The following is a 6042-nucleotide window of genomic DNA, read 5'->3' as shown; positions in this document are numbered from 1 at the left end:
TATTAATTAAAACAATACATAAATTACTACTTTCAATGCTCTCCATTTTTGCTAGGAAATCGATGAAAAGAAGCTTCCTATGCTTTTTACCATCTATTCAAGCAACTTTTCCAATAACAAGATAGAACTAATCATGTAGATGCATATATTTTTTTAATAAAAAAATACTGTTATAAAATTTAGTATAAATGAATTTAGAAGATTTATACAGATTATTATAGTCAGTTATATATATATTGTTTATGAATATTTACATTAATTTTTTAATTCCAAAATGTTCCAATCTAGGACTTGTAGCTCACTCCTTGTTTAAAAATTCAAATACAACTATTTATTTATGTCAACATTCAATGTATTTATGAAGGATTACTAAAGAGTTAACATATTTTTTCTTCGTTATTATTAATAAAAAAAAGGTGAGCTTCTGAGATTTCGTTGACTTATAAAATTTCCACTCATCCATGTATCTAGTAATTCATGTATTATGGTAATGCTCTGAACAAAGGTATGAGAGAGTTGTATGCACAAAAAACTGCTGTTTACAGTTTATCTATCGAATCCTAAGTCATCGAAACTTTTATGTTACACAATTTGCGTTGATACCATTAATAATTTAGTTTTTGTTAATTGCAAAATTGTTATTACCAAGAATCGGATTCAATATTATGAAGTGCACCATAAATAGTTTTCATTGTCATCGTTGATTTAACAATATTATAAAAACGTTATTGAAATTTTTATTCATGTCACATACTTACTCAAGTTTCATATAAACATAAATGAAATTGTTTACTGTACTAGTTAAAAATAGATCTTATGTTAGTTAATTTGATAGTTTGTAATCTTCCTTTACGCATGTAAATAAAAAAATTGTTAGATATAAGTGTCATATAATGCCAGTAATACATGTATTTAAAAAAATCAATTGGGCTTATTCAAAGGCACTCTTAATTGTACTTACAAGTCCAATATTAGTTATTTTTCAATTGAAGAAAGTATAATTTGTTTAAAATAAAAATAAATGTAAAATTAATTAACAATATTGTATTTCAAAATTATTCAATATTTATATATTAGCTTTAAAAGGGTAAATTAAATGATAAGTATTAATTGATCGCTGATAATTTATATAAAAATATAGTGAGTTACGACGATTATTCTAGATTTTTGGCATGTAATCTTTATAATTATAGAACTATAGTCCAGAAGATGTTCAAAGTAGAACAACACAGTAAAACCCATATTCACAAAAGAAATTTGAAACTGTAAACAAGTCAAATAATTAATTCAAATTATGAACATTCCAATTTTACAGAAGATATAACCAAAATGCTCGTCTCCTGCAATATTCCACTCTATATCGTTAATCATCCAAATTTTGTTAAGTTTTTGGAAATTTACACTGGAAAAGTAATTCCCTCTCGCTTCTGCATCACCAAGTCAATGGAGTCTCAAAGAAGTGTTGCCAAGGATTTTCCAAAACTTGAGGGGAAGGATATATTTATTGTACTGGACGAAACTACTGACACTCGACAGCAGTCCATGACTATAGTGTTATTTGGTTCTTTATATAGTTAAATTTTGGGTCGTCCTTATCTCATTAATTTGGAAGGTATACAATGATTACAAGTGTTGCTGAAAAAAGTATCAGCAACGTTCTTGTCTCTTATTTAAGAGGCGAAAGACTGAAGGTTTTCATTACCAACGGAGCTTCATATTGTATTAAAACAAACGAAAACCTTAAAAAACATTTTCTAATTATGTACTTGTCTTGCTCATAGGCTGAACAGAATATCAACACTCTGACTGATTTCTTTTAAAATACAAACACTATCATCTCTGAAGTGAATATATATATATTTTTTATTCAGGTGATCCAAAACAATTGACTACTAGCCAAGCACTTCAATTCAGTCAAAGTGTATATAAATGTTATATATGAAAACTATGATGCAATCTATAAAAAAAAGATGTTTTGAAGAATCATCCACTTTTTTTTTCTGACTTATGTTTATTCAACACAATTCAAATCCAATCAAGGTATCCAATAAAGCTTTGAAATAGAAACAATCGCTACTCCCAAGTGTAACTATCGTCGAAAATCTATGCCGAGGTATTATACTTAAGCTATCAAAATTAATGTCTATAGATGATAGGGATACATCAAAACTATCAATATCGATATAGAATTTTTAACATACAAAAACACTGCAATCTTTAAATTTCACTCTGAGAGGAGTTCTAACATGATGTTGTACATAAATGTACCAAAAAAATCCCGATTTCAACCATTGGAGGCCAATAACATTATTAAATGTTGCATATAGGATTCTAGCAGGTGAACTATCAAAACAGATTGAGCCTATTTTGAATGCAAAACTTGGTATTGAGCAAAAGGGGGTTTTTTTTTAAAAGGAAGGAGAATATCAGGTATTTCATGGAATATCTCATTCGCAATTGAAGCAGTGTCTGAAAGAGGATCATATGGAGCCTTGATCACTGTTGACTTTTCCAAAGCTTTTTACTCTATAAAACATAGACATGTCAGGAGAGCTTTAAAAAAACTTCTTCAAATAAATATTTTAGGAGTAAAGTGATTATTAGCAACCTTCAGATGTTTTTTCGTTATTTTTGGAGTTCCTGAAGAAATCTCAAGCGACAATGGGCCAGAATTTGCATCCTGTGAAATGGCAAAATTTTTAAGAAAATGGTTGATCACCTACCGCCAAAGTTGATAATTCTGTAGAGAAAACGCGTGCAAGGAGAGGACGTTTTTTTATCCGTTACAGTAGATTTGAAAACGTCACACTCCATGAAATTGTAATTCATTATGAACCATATTCTCAGAATAATAACTAAGGAAACGACAAAGTAGAGTATTCCAAAAAATATATAAAGTTCCAATTTTAAAAAGAAGGATTAAATTAAATATAATCTACATGCTAAAAAATAAACCATCATACATTTATGTTAAATATAAACAAAATTAAACAATTATAATCATATAACTAATAACAATATTTTATATATACAAAATATTGAAATAATAGATTGATCCAAAAAATACTTTCTTGTTCTGACATGAATTCAGTTAAATATGTCATAACTTTAAGTTACTAATCAACAACCCGAAGTGGAGTTTAATAAAAAAGATCAACAGCCTTTTTTCCTAATCTGGAAGTTGCTATATACAATTGTTAACATTATAGATATATCTCAACGGATGAGATTTAAATAATTATTAATAATAAAGTAAATGTCAAAATCATAAAATTAGACAATAAATATAATAATAAAAAAATGTTAAAATTAAATCCAACGTAAAGATTTAGTGCAAAAGCTAATTATGTAGTAATGTCAGCGATATTACTCCTTATTAAGGGCATCAAAAAAGATTTTCCCCGTTATTTAGGCTTGTAAAATAGTATACTATTATCATGAAGGATACGCACAAATGCTAATGATAAGACTACACCCAATGCAACTACCCCCCTTGTTGAGATCATTTAAGCAGTTGTTTTTGCCTTTTATGAGTTTTGAACACCATTTCTTGGGCTTATCAACCACAGCTAATCCTTAAGTGATAAAAAAGTAAATTTATTGACTATGTAATATTGGAAAACATAATGATCATACCCAAGTCTTTAAGTGAAGAAACGAATGTCAGACAAACTAGCTGCAAAACATCTCAACCTACTCGTCCCGTTGTTGTGACCATTTAAGCACTTGTTTTTGCCATTTAATGAGTTGTGTCATCATAATTCTTCATATTTTTAGCTAAAATAGAATCATATTTTATGGTAAGATTTAAAAAAAAGAAAAGAATACTTCCTGTTAGATGGTACAAAATTCAGAGTTCCATATCGTAATTTGGCGTAGATTACTCTAAACAGGCTGAAAATTATCTTAACTTCACAATTTACAATCTAGGTATTTCTATAAATGACATCATTACCAGCATCCTCCATTAATTAATGATGGTTCCTCGGGAAGGGAAGCATTTACCCGTGTATTTCTCCATAATTTTTTTGAACGTAGGATGATCAGCAATGAATAAGGTTATACGACATGCAATGAGCATCTTTGTGAGATCAAAGTTAAAGTCTGACTTGATGTATTCATCGTTAACTTGATTTTATAGATGAATATCCATACTCTTGATATGAGATGAGGATAATGAATGGGCTTTAATTCTAGACAGGGGACTAATGGCTCATTTATATCTACAAATCCGACAAGTCATTTGTTTCTCATCCGGTAAGTATTTTCCAAATTCCTCGGCCTCCATTTTCAGAAATCCAGACAAAAGGCGCCGTTATTTTAGGCATTTTATTCAGTTCTCTATCGACTATCAGCATCTAATATTATATTAATATTGATTAATAAAGGCGGGAATGATAACGTTTTTGATAGAAAAATATGTATATTATTTAATTAATGATGTCATAAGTATTTCTTCTCTTCTCCTCTCACGCTTTTGTATTCTTACCAAAATTATCACCCTTACCTACCGCACTTATTTTCCACAGTATAATGGAATAGCAGACAAAAAAGAAAAAATATATATTCTAAAGTAGAACCCAAATAGCAAGGAGCGATGAGAGGGAGGGCAATAAGGGCTTATGAAGGCTTAGTGGCTGGATCTAAGAGAAGATAACCCTTGAAATTACATGACCGTGTTATTATCCCAAATCAGCATGGATCTCTGCTAACTAGATGGGATAGGTCAGTTAAAGTAGTAGAAGTTGGAAGGCATGACCAATATACATTAATGGTCTATAGTTCTCGACGCTTGACTAAAAGGAACATACATTTTCTTAAGAAACTTGACGACCCATTATGGGAATCTGAAGATGATACTAAGAGAATCAATTTTGAGTCACAAGGTGATCGAACAGTGTGATAACGAATATACCACATGGAATACCTAGAAGGTCGTCGTGAAATCAAAGGGAAAAAAAGTTTTATGAACCTGACACTGGAATTTGCCTAAGCCAGGGTAAAAGCCTGTGATAATTATATTTACAAAAAAAAATGAGGTTTTTATTGTCCTAAAATATGAGAAAAGGAGATGAAGAATTATATAACTTTAACTGGGAGCCTTAAAGCTTATTTGATCGAGAATAAATCCTCAAGGGAGTTGAGATCTGTTTTAAAAGAGACTCCATGTGGAGGCTTCGTTTACATAATTGTATATCTTATTATTATAAAGTATATTTATTATTATAAAGTATATTTATTATTATAAAGTATATTTATTATTATAAAGTATATTTATTATTATAAAGTATATTTATTATTTAATTAATGGCAAGTAATATTTAATTTTAAATCTCTTTAAGCATGTAATCATCTTGAAATATATTGATTGTTCAATAAGATTTTTTTTCACTCCTTATGTTCTACTCAAGGAATCTGGTCTCCTTTAAGGGAAGGATTGTTCATTGTGCAGATGCCCCTTCCCCTTTCAAGGTATCTGGTAGTGACTTCTCATATCGTAAATTATTGCCTTTATACTCAAAAATACATAAATTACTCCAAATCTTCTGCATAATAATCGTACACTGTTATAGTAGCTAATGAGTTCCATAAAAAGACAATATGATCGACTGAAAGCCCAAGTGAGGAACAAAATGTGTTCTCATCCTCCATTCACTGTTCCTTCATTGAAATTCTGAAGTCTTTTTTCTTCTTAAGTCAACTATGATTCGTCTCTTACTATAATATAAAAATATTTCGTTGATAAGAGTTCTTCAGCTTTCTTGATGTATATAACGTAGAAATAACTTATCCCAATCAGAATTCCATTTACAAGGTGGCGTTTGTTATGTATAATCTATATGGATAATCATATAACCTGGACACTAGTTTTTTTTATGACTTGTGTCCCTCTATTGTCATTGGAAAACGAGTGGAAAATAGTTTCAGAAAATGTGATAAAAACATTACAGTATTTCAAAAATGAATTATTTATTACGTTACCGTAATTATATTTAATAAAAAAATGTATAAAACCACCAAAAAATGGAGTAAAATGAAGGC

The 6042-nt window shown here is 29.4% G+C and overlaps 1 long non-coding RNA gene across 2 annotated transcripts; it reads right to left on the bottom strand.

Moving 5' to 3' along the window:
* Nucleotides 1-2904: 2904 nt before the first annotated feature.
* On the bottom strand, nucleotides 2905-6042 carry LOC121126958 (uncharacterized). Of its 2 annotated transcripts, none has more exons than XR_005867367.2 (3): nucleotides 3956-6042; nucleotides 3637-3905; nucleotides 2905-3575 (listed from the first exon to the last, which is right to left on the bottom strand). It is a non-coding gene; the product is annotated as an uncharacterized lncRNA (long non-coding RNA). The 2 variants fall into 2 exon arrangements; XR_005867368.2 differs by having other exon boundaries at nucleotides 3637-3894.

This window comes from Lepeophtheirus salmonis, chromosome 12 (genome assembly GCF_016086655.4).
Source record: "Lepeophtheirus salmonis chromosome 12, UVic_Lsal_1.4, whole genome shotgun sequence".
NCBI lineage: Eukaryota > Metazoa > Arthropoda > Copepoda > Siphonostomatoida > Caligidae > Lepeophtheirus > Lepeophtheirus salmonis.
Note: the sequence above shows the minus strand (reverse complement) of the source record. Positions and strands in the feature narration are given on the sequence as shown.